This window comes from Betta splendens, chromosome 7, assembly GCF_900634795.4.
Source record: "Betta splendens chromosome 7, fBetSpl5.4, whole genome shotgun sequence".
In the NCBI taxonomy this organism is placed as follows: Eukaryota; Metazoa; Chordata; class Actinopteri; order Anabantiformes; family Osphronemidae; genus Betta; species Betta splendens.
In genome coordinates, this window is record NC_040887.2 from 18060598 (window position 1) to 18074195 (window position 13598).

At 41.9% G+C, this 13598-nt stretch overlaps 1 long non-coding RNA gene across 1 annotated transcript; it reads right to left on the reverse strand.

The window, feature by feature from the left end:
* Window positions 1-5637: 5637 nt before the first annotated feature.
* On the reverse strand, window positions 5638-12500 carry LOC129604338 (uncharacterized). Its single transcript, XR_008695135.1, has 2 exons — window positions 10198-12500; window positions 5638-9312 (listed from the first exon to the last, which is right to left on the reverse strand). It is a non-coding gene; the product is annotated as an uncharacterized LOC129604338 (long non-coding RNA).
* Between the last annotated feature and the right edge of the window lie 1098 nt (window positions 12501-13598).

The window sequence follows — 13598 nt, forward strand, 5'->3', positions numbered from 1 at the left end:
TGTTCGTATGACCTGAAAACCTCAAAAACAATGTTTTAGTGTTTATGCATTGGTTTCATTCAGAACAGGCTCTAATGGTCATGTTCTGATACCAGAATACTGTCAAACAGCTCAATGCATCCTAAATGTACAGTTGCATATGCTGTGGTTTAAACTAGTGTTCTTATGACCTGAAAAGCTCAAAAACGATGTTTTAGTGTTTTTGCATTGGTTTCATTAAGAACAGGCTCTAATGGTCATGTTCTGATACTAGATCACTGTCAAACAGCTCAATGCATCCTAAATGTACAGTTGCATATGCCGTGGTTTAAACTAGTGTTCTTATGACCTGAAAAGCTGAAAAACAATGTTTTAGTGTTTCTGCATTAGTGTCCTTCAGAACAGCCTCCAATGGTCATGTTCTGATGCCAGAATACTGTCAAACAGCTCAATGTGTTGTAAATGTACAGTTGCATATGCCGTGGTTTAAACTAGTGTTCTTATGACCTGAAAAGCTCAAAAACGATGTTTTAGTGTTTCTGCATTGGTTTCATTCAGAACAGCCTCTAATGGTCATGTTCTGATGCCAGAATACTGTCAAACAGCTCAATACACCCTAAAAGCACAGTTGCATATGCCGTGGTTTAAACTAGTGTTCTTATGACCTGAAAAGCTCAAAAACAATGTTTTAGTGTTTATGCATTGGTTTCTAACATTACAGCTTAAGATGGTCATGTTCTGATGCCAGGCAACTTTAAAACAGCTCAATACACCATAAAGGCACAGTTTCAATTGCCTTGGTTTAAACTAGTGTTCGTATGACCTGAAAACCTCAAAAACTATGTTTTAGTGTTTCTGCATTGGTTTCCCTCAGAACAGCATCCAATGGTCATGTTCTGATACCAGAATACTGTCAAACAGCTCAATGCATCCTAAAAGCACAGTTGCAAATGCCGTGGTTTAAACTAGTTTTCTTACGGCCTGAAAAGCTCAAAAACTATGTTTTAGTGTTAAGAATTGGTTTCCTTCAGAACAGCCTCCAATGGTCAAGTTCTGATGCCAGAATACTGTCAAACAGCTCAATGCATCCTAAATGTACAGTTGCATATGCCGTGGTTTAAACTAGTGTACTGATCACCTGAAAAGCTAAAAAAAGATGTTTTAGTGTTTATGCATTGGTTTCTAACATTACAGCTTAAGATGGTCATATTCTGATGCCAGAATACTGTCAAACAGGTCAATATACCCTAAAAGCACAGTTGCATATGCCGTGGTGTAAACTAGTGTTCTTATGACCTGAAAAGCTCAAAAACAATGCTTTAGTGTTTATGCATTGGTTTCTAACATTACAGCTTACGATGGTCATGTTCTGGTGCCAGGCAACTTTAAAACAGCTCAATACACCATAAAAGCACAGTTTCAATTGCCTTGGCTTAAACTAGTGTTCGTATGACCTGAAAACCTCAAAAACAATGTTTTAGTGTTTATGCATTGGTTTCATTCAGAACAGGCTCTAATGGTCATGTTCTGATACCAGAATACTGTCAAACAGCTCAATGCATCCTAAATGTACAGTTGCATATGCTGTGGTTTAAACTAGTGTTCTTATGACCTGAAAAGCTCAAAAACGATGTTTTAGTGTTTTTGCATTGGTTTCATTAAGAACAGGCTCTAATGGTCATGTTCTGATACTAGATCACTGTCAAACAGCTCAATGCATCCTAAATGTACAGTTGCATATGCCGTGGTTTAAACTAGTGTTCTTATGACCTGAAAAGCTGAAAAACAATGTTTTAGTGTTTCTGCATTAGTGTCCTTCAGAACAGCCTCCAATGGTCATGTTCTGATGCCAGAATACTGTCAAACAGCTCAATGTGTTGTAAATGTACAGTTGCATATGCCGTGGTTTAAACTAGTGTTCTTATGACCTGAAAAGCTCAAAAACGATGTTTTAGTGTTTCTGCATTGGTTTCCCTCAGAACAGCCTCTAATGGTCATGTTCTGATGCCAGAATACCGTCAAACAGGTCAATACACCCTAAAAGCACAGTTGCATATGCCGTGGTGTAAACTAGTGCTCAAAAACGATGTTTTAGTGTTTATGCATTGATTTCTAACATTACAGCTTAAGATGGTCATGTTCTGATGCCAGGCAACTTTAAAACAGCTCAATACACCATAAAGGCACAGTTTCAATTGCCTTGGTTTAAACTAGTGTTCGTATGACCTGAAAACCTCAAAAACTATGTTTTAGTGTTTCTGCATTGGTTTCCCTCAGAACAGCATCCAATGGTCATGTTCTGATACCAGAATACTGTCAAACAGCTCAATGCATCCTAAAAGCACAGTTGCAAATGCCGTGGTTTAAACTAGTTTTCTTACGGCCTGAAAAGCTCAAAAACTATGTTTTAGTGTTAAGAATTGGTTTCCTTCAGAACAGCCTCCAATGGTCAAGTTCTGATGCCAGAATACTGTCAAACAGCTCAATGCATCCTAAATGTACAGTTGCATATGCCGTGGTTTAAACTAGTGTACTTATCACCTGAAAAGCTAAAAAAAGATGTTTTAGTGTTTATGCATTGGTTTCTAACATTACAGCTTAAGATGGTCATGTTCTGATGCCAGGCAACTTTAAAACAGCTCAATACACCATAAAAGCACAGTTTCAATTGCCTTGGTTTAAACTAGTGTTCGTATGACCTGAAAACCTCAAAAACGATGTTTTAGTGTTTATGCATTGGTTTCATTCAGAACAGGCTCTAATGGTCATGTTCTGATACCAGAATACTGTCAAACAGCTCATTGCATCCTAAATGTACAGTTGCATATGCCGTGGTTTAAACTAGTGTTCTTATTGTCGTGTATTTTGATGTTCCGACATTGTTAGAGAGTTCACACAGACTCAACTTTTATGCTCAAATTAACACATGAATTTATTACATAGAATGAAAAAGTACAATCACAGAATAATCATGAGAGAGGTGGTGGCCGAATTCACCCGCTTGTTCTTCTGCAGAAAGAACTGAGAGGTCGAAAAAGGTCAGCTGGGTGTCTGCAGCAGACCCTCTGCGAAGCACTCTAAGAAACATCTCCCAATGCCCACTTTTTAAAGCTGTGCTGTTTATGCAACCAGCAAGTGCCTACGTGTCCATCGAAAGTCCATGTTTACTCAGCTGCAGCAGTTTATTTGTTTTAATGGCCAATCTGACACCACGGTCAACTTGACATTTGTTGCAATGGACAGAAATAACTCCATAGGAGGAACAGAATTTACTACAAACTTTCCCCCTCAATGGACAGACAAACGTCCATTAAAGCTAAGCCCAATTTACTTTACTGCCTTAAACCAGTGATAAGCACTGATAGCAAGGTCCCAACCCATTTTAAGTTTCGTTTAACCTTAGCAATGTGGACACATAAATCACTTAAAATAGCCAAACTTATCCTACTGCTAATACAGGAATTTTCAGGGCAGCCAGCTTGATGACCTCCGAACATTTCACAGGTGAATCCGGTACCTGCCTCTAAAAATAAACACAAAAACAAATTACTGACAAGTTTACAAACACACTTGGACCATTTTTACTAAACATCAATCTTAGGGTTCCCCATTTCCCCCTCTGATACTTTAACACAGTGGTTCAGATGATACCAGGTGGGAGAGCCTTTAACTTGAACTTCTCTTGAGGTCTCTTGTCTGGCTTGGTCCCATGTTCTCCTAAAACCCCTTGATATACACCGGATCCCCAGGTTTTAACTTCAGCTCCAGCTTGTCCTTTGCCTAGGACGTCTCCTTTTGCCTAGGCTCTTCTTTCAGCTCCAACAGGTGATCCTCATACACAGCAACAGTCAGTCATGAAGGTCTGTGCTGCCACGTCGTTCCGCCTCCTATAGATGTGTTGGTCCGTGCAGCCCCACAATATTAGGTGGGTGAGAAGTCTTGGTCTAGCTGGAATTGGTTTAATTGGACTCTTCATCGGCTCCTTCGGCTCCAGTGGCTCTTCCATCATGGTTGTTCTGGAAGTTGTGGCACTGCACCCTCTGCGTTGTCCTAGGAAGCTCATCTGATGCCTAGCCTCTCTGCTAGCCGACCCAGTTGGCCCAGCTCACTTGTGGCCCTCACACCGAGTCACTCGCTTCCAGACTGTCCAGGGCTTCAGCACTCCTCTGCTGCGTCATCCTCTGTCCCCCTCAGACTGGTGCTCCAGCTTGACCTGAGAGCTGATAGCTGAGAGGCAGAAAGCTCTGCACCATAGTGCAGCATAAACCATCCTACAGAGCTAGGGTTAGACTGAATAGAACATATAGTTTACTTTTTATCCCAGGCCGTCATGTAGAAATCAGAAAATCAGAGAATATAAAATAACCAATTTGTAGCAGGTCAGAAGATAGAAGACCCTCTTCTGATACTGAAGTAACCTGTGGACAGAGGTTAGGGTTAGGAGAGAAATCGGTTCGGTTAGGCAAGAAAATCAGTTTAAGCGAGGTGTTTATGCTGACACAGTTTCTCCACTGCTGCTCCGCCTAAAGAGAAGGGTTGAAGTTGTTAATGTGAGCTTCCTGTGTACAACAACACACTGAGATGCAGAATGAAAATGGTTAAATCCTCATTATATAAAATCAACAACAAAAAAACATCATTGACACGTGTCATGGTCAGTCCATAGAGCATATATCAGTCAGTCATGTCATTGTCATGAGCTCAGGGTTTTTATCGTGCACGTGAGCTAAGAGAGAAACCTCTTGCTCTATGAGAACTATAATTTAGAAAGGCTAGCCTGTGACCTTGTTCTGCTAAATGAGTCAGCAGTGTCACTCAGGGCCCATCAGTGATCCGGAGTTTGATCTTCTTTGACCTCTTCTTTCCTGCAATGGAACAGCACAGCACTCCTGCGTTTGTTAATTATCTGTTTTACATAAAAACGTAGGTCACTGGTTGATGCATTAAACACTATTCTGTCAAGCAAAGCTTTATGCAATGTTAGTTTTATGCGTTCTGCATATTTTTTACAAGCTACACCCTGAAATGCAAGGTACACAGCACTGTTTCATCTCTCTATTGTCAACATTCACACTTTCCCTTTCCTTCACTCATTGACCTCCTTTCCTCCCTCACATACTGTACCATGCTACCATCTCTTTTTCTCTCACTCCACTAGGAATCCTGCTGAGATCATCCTCTTCGCAAGCTATTTACACTCCAATTCAACATATGAACCGACTCAAACACCAACTTTTGAACCAATAGGCCTCCTTCGAATAAGTTCGCCAACTTGGGATGAGACACAACAGAAACAGAATAGAAGAATAGTCTAACAGCAGACGCCACACATACAAGTCTCCTGTCATTCATTTTCATTTTCATACTTCCCATACACACATACTGCATCCAAGTGATTATACATATTACTAATTTAGAAAGTGAGGACAATCGAATCGCTAACTTAAGATGGGCACATTAGTACAACCCCTAAAAATCATTTCTTACCCTTACTTATCTATCCTTACCGGGACTTAATAAACTAAGTGAAATTAAGAACCTTATACAGCATCTAAACTTCAAGGTTACACCCTCGATGTCAGCTGACAGCTAAACAAGAAGGATTAAGATTTAGTGACTGTGGTGGAAATATTCCATAAAGAAGTAGATGAGAGAGAGTTGTCCTTTTGTGCGATTTATTGAAATAATAAAGAAAATAAAAATAATGGGGAAAGCAAATAAAAAGCATGGATGTTGATCGTGCACATCAACAAACCAAAAACCAGCTGGGGAGATCAGTGCACACACCACGAAGGTGTGATGCAAAGAGCCCGCTATCCTCAAGTTGCTTCTGCCTTTTAACCCCTTTCTCTGGCTCTGGTGGAATGTCTTTCTGCAGCAATAGAATTGTTTGTGCCACCTTATCTCGCTGTGAGTGAGAATGTTTGCTTTCTCACTTCTGCATCGTCATGTCTTGTTATCCAAAGGAAGGAACACCGAGTTGTGTGTAAAAGACAAACATATATCATAAATTATTAGTCAGTCAAATGGAACATCAGATGTTTAGACTTGATGTACGTCAGGGCACAAGAGATTATTTGTTTGTGTAAGAATGTTCAGTATTGCATCTAACCAGCACATGATGAGTGTGTTGGATAAGAAATAGCACTAAGGTAAAATTTTTCCATTACATTCCCCCCTTTTGATTACACATTAATCAAACACTAAAATAATAAAAATTTTCAAACATTGCATTTTGTAGTAACAACCCTTACAAATGAAACAGTAAGTCTATTAAGTCAAAATTCAAAAATACACCTTCACATAAAATGCAAGTAACTTAGGGACAAAGGTTGGGAACTGTTTTGGTGGGTAGTTAAACAAGAATAACCTCTGTATGAGCATGTGAAGAAAATAAGCCCATAATCATATTTGTATCAGATTATATTTTGTGATCGGATAGCCTAAGACCATCGTCAAAGTCATTACGTGAATTAGAGTTGGGGTTTTTGAACATAGTTCATTGTGCCATTTGATACGAGAGTGTTGCTGAGGTCGCACGCATGATGAGACCTCTAACCAGTGGGATAACTTTCAGATCTTTAATTGTAGATTTGGGTCTAGAATGAATAAGAGAATCAGGGATTTAACCAGAATGATGATGCATATTGCCGCTTGTGTTGTCTTTCATCTGTAGGATAGAACATAGAAATATGAAGGATAAAACTAATTGTAGCAGTGAATAAAGTGATTGTGAGCAAATTAAACACCAAGTCAACTTTAGGATATTTAACTCAGTGTTGTTGTTGTTGTGAATTTTCTCATTCAAAAGTATTGTGTAAAGTTACATGGAAACATCATATGATCAAGGCAATAATCCATGTAAGTTTAACAAAGCATGGTTACAATTGATGTCTTGTAACAATCTGCTTCATCCTGTTGAACAGTAGCGTTAGATTGTTTCCAACCTGTGTGTTGAAGTATTGACAGTTCGTTGGAGTTCTTCAGGTTGTGATCAGCTGATCACAGAGACACTTGGGATTCATTATCACCGCCAGGTTTCCTCCCAATGTCGTCTGAGTCACTGTCACTCCTGTGATGTGAAGAGTCTACACGTCGTCCAGCGTCGGCAACTCAAGGCTGCTCGTGTGTGTGTTTTCTCAGGAACGTGTGTGTAGATGTATGGTCTGATAGTGTGATTCACCGGTGCAGCTTCAGGCGGCGCTTGGCTCACACCTTTAGCTGAATGGTCAACGCAGCCTCGCCTCAGTGCGTGTGTGAGCACAGCGAGGGTCGTCCTTCTTAATTCTTTTCTTTAGTGGTGAATTCTCCGTGAGATGTAGATGGAGGGTCGTCTGTCGGATCCGGGACCTTCCTTTATGGAGTGGATCCAAGTTGCTCTTTCTGCAATCTTCACAGCCGTGTGGGTCGTCAGAAGGACCTGGAAGGGACCTTGCCACCGTTTGGAGTCCCAATGCTTCCTCCTGAAGTCCTTAACGATCGCCCAGTGCCCTGGTTGGATGGTGTGATGGTCTTGTCACCTGCTTTCACCTGTTGGGAAATCTGAATTATGGGGAAAAGGTGTTTGGGCGGCACAGCTTGTCATCAGGCCCAAACCAGACCATGGCTACAGGTGGAACTATTCGTCTGCCAGAGTCTGCGTTCCTGTGAGGTAGAAAATGTTTAAAGCACAGGGAGAGAGAGGAGGAAAGGTAGAGAGAGTTGGAGAGGGAAATGAGGATCAGGAGAGGGAGGGGTTGTTGGGCAGTGACATGACCAGCTGCATGTCGGCACAAACAAAGTCGTCACTGATGTTGTGAGTCGGACGGTTACAAACAGCATTAGCTGTAGGCAGCAGGACAGCGTCCAGCAAAGCAGAACCTAATCATGATGTAAAATAGGTTTGCAATCGGACTTCAAAAACTTCCTATGCTTCCACAGAGCATCTGTAGAGTCTGTGTAGATGGTAACAGACTTTCCTTCTGCTAGTTTACTAGCTTCAGTCAACGCGATCAACTCTGCAGCCTGAGCAGAGTAGTGTCTTAGCAAAGCACTAGACTTCAAGACGGCCTCTTGATAGTAACGTTCAGCATGTTGAGCAAGGTGGTGTTGCATCTAAGCCATCGGGCTGTAGAAAGATGTGATCTATTCCAAAAGAATCAAAGACACAGTATGAGGACAAAAGAACAGAAGTCGTACAACCTGATTTCTCATCCACTGTTTGAGTGAAAGGTCGCGTAGGGTCAGATCAGGAAGACCCAAAGTAGGAGCCGACTGAAGAGGAAGCATGAGGTCAGTGAACGTTGTTCAGCCTCAGACGTCCACGTGAGACAAGAAGTGGACGATGAAGACGTCTGCATCAGAACCCTGAGTGGGGCCTCAAAGACATTAAAGTTAGGAATGAAGTTCCTACAATAAGAACAAAGACCTAGAAAAGATATCAGCTGTTTTAACGTGCACGGTTTAGGCAGGTTTCAAATTGCTTTAACTCTGTTGGGTGAGATGGATTTGCCATCAGCTGTAATTACAATGACCCAGAAAATAATTTTGTCTGAATAAACTGTAATTTAGACAGGCTCTCTTTGTGGCCTGTAGCATCCAATGTTTCAGTAGCTTAGTGGTGTCTGCAGTAACGCCATCTATGGCTTCCTTTAAGAGGGTGGTGTTGTTTACATGAGGGCGGCACGGTGGTGCGGTGGGTAGCACTGTCGCCTCACAGCGAGAAGGTTCTGGGTTCGATTCCCGGAGGCGGACCTCGTGCCTTTCTGTGTGGAGTTTGCACGTTCTCCCCGTGTTTGCGTGGGTTCTCTCCGGGTTCTCCGGCTTCCTCCCACAGTCCAAAGACGTGCATTAGGTTGATTGGCCTCTCTCCATTGCCCGTAGGTGTGAGTGTGTGAGTGAATGGTTGTCTGTCTATGTGTTGCCCTGCGATGGACTGGCGACCCGTCCAGGGTGTACCCTGCCTCTCGCCCGTAGACAGCTGGGATAGGCTCCAACACCCCCGTGACCCCGCACTAGGGAGTAAGCGGTTCAGAAAATGGATGGATGGATGGATGTTGTTTACATGGTCTGTGGTCAGATTCAGGTGTGATGACCACTGGTTCACATCCTCTGATCGAACCTACATCATGTCTGTGTGTGAGCCACAGGGAAGCAGGGCTTCCTGTAAGGCTGAGTGTTGGGTCAGAGCGTCCTCTGAAAAATAAAAAAAAAAACAAAAGCATGTAGTGTGGGTAAATACGTCACATGGGGTCGGAAGTCGTTCACCAGTCTCCACCCCGTTGACATCTGTTCACGAAAGGACCCACGTCCTGCATCTGTCTCCATCATGTTTTCACAGAGGGACGTGTGGAACTGTAGAATAAACATCAAAAATCTTTTTGTTCGTTAGTAAAAGAAATCGCAAGCGCAGACCTGTGTTCATCCCAAAAAGGGAAGTTGAGGTCAGTTTGTCAGTGTGTGTGTGTGTGAAATCATAAACAAGCTGTGATGCAGCCTGTGTGAGGGCCTCAGACAGCCCCCCCTCAGCAGCCAATGATGAGAGCACAGCTGAGCTGAAGTTAACACCAACAAAAGAGGGATTATTTAGAATGTCTGTAGATGTAACCTGCACTCCGTCTGGAGTGGAAATCAATCAAATACCTAAACTACACATGAGATCTCTTCCTTAAAATTTTTCTGGGCATAAGTTTGAAATCAAAAATGAATTTTAAGGTGTCTTGCTGTCAGATGTTGCACAAGACAGTGAAAGAATAAGTTTTTAATAGTTTAATAGTCTGGTACGTACAGTAATTATTATTACTTCTCTCTAATAGTCGTCTTCCATTTAATAGTCATTAATAGTCTGTTTCAGTCGGTTTCAGTCTTCCTATGGTCTGGTTTTGTTTTTTTCTATAGTCTGTTTTGTTTTCAATTTTTTGTTTTTTGTTTTGATTTCAGTCTTCTAGTCTGGCCAGAGAAACCTATAGTGTGCGCAAATCTTTTTAGAAACATGGAGGATTTTATTACTGAATTTGTTGCAAGTTAAAATAGATTAAACCCATCAGACTGTAAAGTCATGCAGCAGTTGTCATTTAGCTGTTTGTCATCATTTTAAAATCACTCTGTGGGATTTTTTTAAGCAAAAAGCGATTCTTCATTGCGAGCAGATAAGCATGAACATGAATTTGAGCGTGTATCAGCTGTAAGCGTGTTTCTTCATTGCGTGTATGAATGTGTGTGTGTGTGTGTCTGCGGTACCGTCTTGTACGTCACGTGAAAAGGAACCGTCACCTTCCTCCTTCCCCAACCATCAGTCTCATGTGAGCGCCAGTGGGTGAAGCCTTTCAATGGGACAGTTGTTGACAGACCTTTCCTGGATCTTCGGATGCAGCTCTATTGGGCCAATCACGTCTGAAGCCTCTCCCGTTGTTTCAACCAGTGTCTGTGTCAGAGCATGTCTTCTCTGCTGTTGCTCTGTCCTTGTTTTCCTTTGCTGATTGTCATGAGCAGGTGTCTGTGTCAGACACACACGCTTGTAGTAGCTGGTGAGTCTGATGAGCCCAGAACGTGATGGCTGCAGTTGTTGTGGGAGTCTGTGAGGCGTCCATGCTGTGGTCTGTGTCCTCCAGCTGCTGTGGTGTCAGAGCTTCCACCCTGTTCTGGTTGTTGGTTGGCGCTTCTTCTCCTTCAGTTCTTCTGCTGATGGTGGGAAAGGAGTCCAGATCCGGATTCACCCTCATCGCGCTCAGTTCTGCATTAGGATAGAGAGCAGAAACAATGGGAGCATTTGCTCTTGGCATGACATGTGTGTGTGTGGTATGTGTGTGTGTGGCAGAGTGCAAACAATTCTTCCCCAGAGTTGTTATCTCCTTTTTTTTTTCTGGTACTCTCATCACTCTTTTGTTTCTTTTAGGGCTTTAGTTTTGATAGTTTTGCTTTTTCAAATCTCATCTTTTGTAACTAATTTTTTCTTTTTAAGGTGCATATGTCTTTTACACAAGCGATTCTCCTTTTGAACCCATAACCAGTTTCCCACTCATGGAAACATGAAACGCACTAATAACCATATTTACTTTTTACTTTTAATTACTTTTACTTTTGAAATGCTGCAGTCTGGTGGTGGAGACTTAGATCGCCCCAAACCCATCTTTCAGAGTCCCGGCGTTTTTCTGCCTTAGACTTTTTTGTGTTCCGGCCGGAACCTTTTTTCGAAATTTCTCTTCCACGGACGTCTCCGTAGACAGGGAACCGCTCAGATCAGCGACAGGGTTCTCAGAAGTGCTCCCTCACCGTCAGGCCCCTCTAAGACCCGGGTCCCTCGTATCTCAAAAACACTTCCCCCTGCAAACGCGCTCCGTATTTCAGAAGCCGTCTTTTATTTCTTGTCCACACCCTTTGGACTGCGCTCAGATCTGCACACTGGTCTGTATCCTCAGTACAGACAAAACAAGCCCGTTCCACGAGCCAACCCTTAGAAACCACCGTCTCGGCCACCAGGGCAGACTTTGACCTAATTAATTTTTTACTCAAATATTAAATTTTAAAATTATAATTTTTTTCCCCTAATATTATATTTTGGATGTTTTTAGCCAAATAGTCGTTTTAGAAATATTATCATCTATAGTCCTAGTTATATTTTCTTTTGTCGTTGTTTTAGTCTAGTTGGGGATGTTTTAGAATTAATTGTTATTTCACTTACTTTCCTTAAACCAAATGATCAGAACCAAGTAAACCCGAATACCTGAAACCAATTTCAAACCCGTTTTCTTTCTTTTTTTTTTTTTCTTCGATAAATCGCAACAAAACGGAATCTCTCTCACCGGGCCGAGTAGAGGTTGGATTTTGAGTTCGTTGGATCTCGTCAGAGGCGATCCAGACGGGTGAGCAGTCCTCCCACTCAGAACAGCTGTAGAGGTTTGGAGGCTGAGCGACCCTAGTCCTCAGGACTATCGTCCCTGGTCACACCGTCCAGACGACCTGCCGCGGGATCCTGTTCGTAGACGCCAATTTCTGTGGTGGAAATTTTCCATAAAGAAGTAGATGAGAGAGAGTTGTCCTTTTGTGCGATTTATTGAAATAATAAAGAAAATAAAAATAATGGGGAAAGCAAATAAAAAGCATGGATGTTGATCGTGCACATCAACAAACCAAAAACCCCTTTTAACCCCTTTCTCTGGCTCTGGTGGAATGTCTCTCTGCAGCAATGACATTGTTTGTGCCACCTTATCTTGCTGTGAGTGAGAATGTTTGCTTTCTCACTTCTGCATCATCATGTCTTGTTATCCAAAGGAAGGAACACCGAGCTTCCAAGACAAGATGCATTCGCTTTAATAGCCTTGGGTCTGGTGGGGAGTCAGATAGGAAGGAGCCAGAGTCCGGGTGTAAAAGAGAAACATATATCATAAATTATTAGTCAGTCAAATGGAACATCAGATGTTTAGACTTGATGTACGTCAGGGCACAAGAGATTATTTGTTTGTGTAAGAATGTTCAGTATTGCATCTAACCAGCACATGATGAGTGTGTTGGATAAGAAATAGCACTAAGGTAAAATTTTTCCATTACAGTGACTAACCTGATGAAGAACACAGAATCACTGCGATAAAACTTATTTAATTCAGGAATTGCTGTAAATGCATGCACTAAGTGACTCTATGACGAAATTAACATACAGACTAAATAAGCTGCATTCTCACAACCTATCAGAGATGACACATTAGACATAACACAACCTGTTGAACCTGTTGCACAAAGCAATAAACCTAGAAACACAAACAACCCCACAATAACTACTGCATCTAATTGTAATTTCCCCCGTGACTATCTGAGTCTCTAATGACACCATACTGTAACAACTATGGATAAAAACTACAACTAAAATATTTTAACTTACTAAAGAAAGTTCATATAAACCCACATACAGCCAAACCTCTTGGAGGATAAAACACAGTCAACCACTGAGCATCAGGTGAAGCATTTGAACAGCAGAGTGAGTGAATTGGGAACTTTATTTTGAAATAAAGTTGAACTTTATTAATATAAATATTCTCCATACCTCTCCCTTTCCTTGTAAAATTGAAATATTTTATTTTATTTTATTCATTTATTTATTTTAAGCTTTTGGCAGCTTTAAGGACTGAGTTATTTTCACCAATTCGACTTATTTATTTTGTTTTTAAAAATTTAGATATTTGTCTCAAAGTACTAAAGTGTGCAGCAAGGTGAGAACACAGATTCAGAGGCCTCTGGCTTTTTGGCTTTTGATAACGTCCATTGACACAGTTCATATCTGACAGCCTGCACTGTCTCAGTGGCCCTGCTTCAGCCTCAGCCTTCCTTGGCCGTCCAGGTGGACTCTTGTTCCATCACTGGCATTGCACATGTCCATACCTCCCACACTGGAAGCAGTTCACAGTTTTTCCACAGCATCCTCGTCTTGCTCCTCGGCCTGGAGGAGTCCCTCCTCTCCTCATAGGAGGTCGTCTTGTCCACCCTCCTGCTAGAATGTACATCACCTGAGGTGTGGCCATGCCTGGTGGTGTAGGTGGGCTCTGAGGCACGCTGGTTGGTTGAGCTCTTTTCTCCCCCTCTTTTCGCTGCTGCTGGCGTGTTGCTTCTTTCACTGCCTCCTTTGCTTGTTTTTGATGCAGCTCAACAGC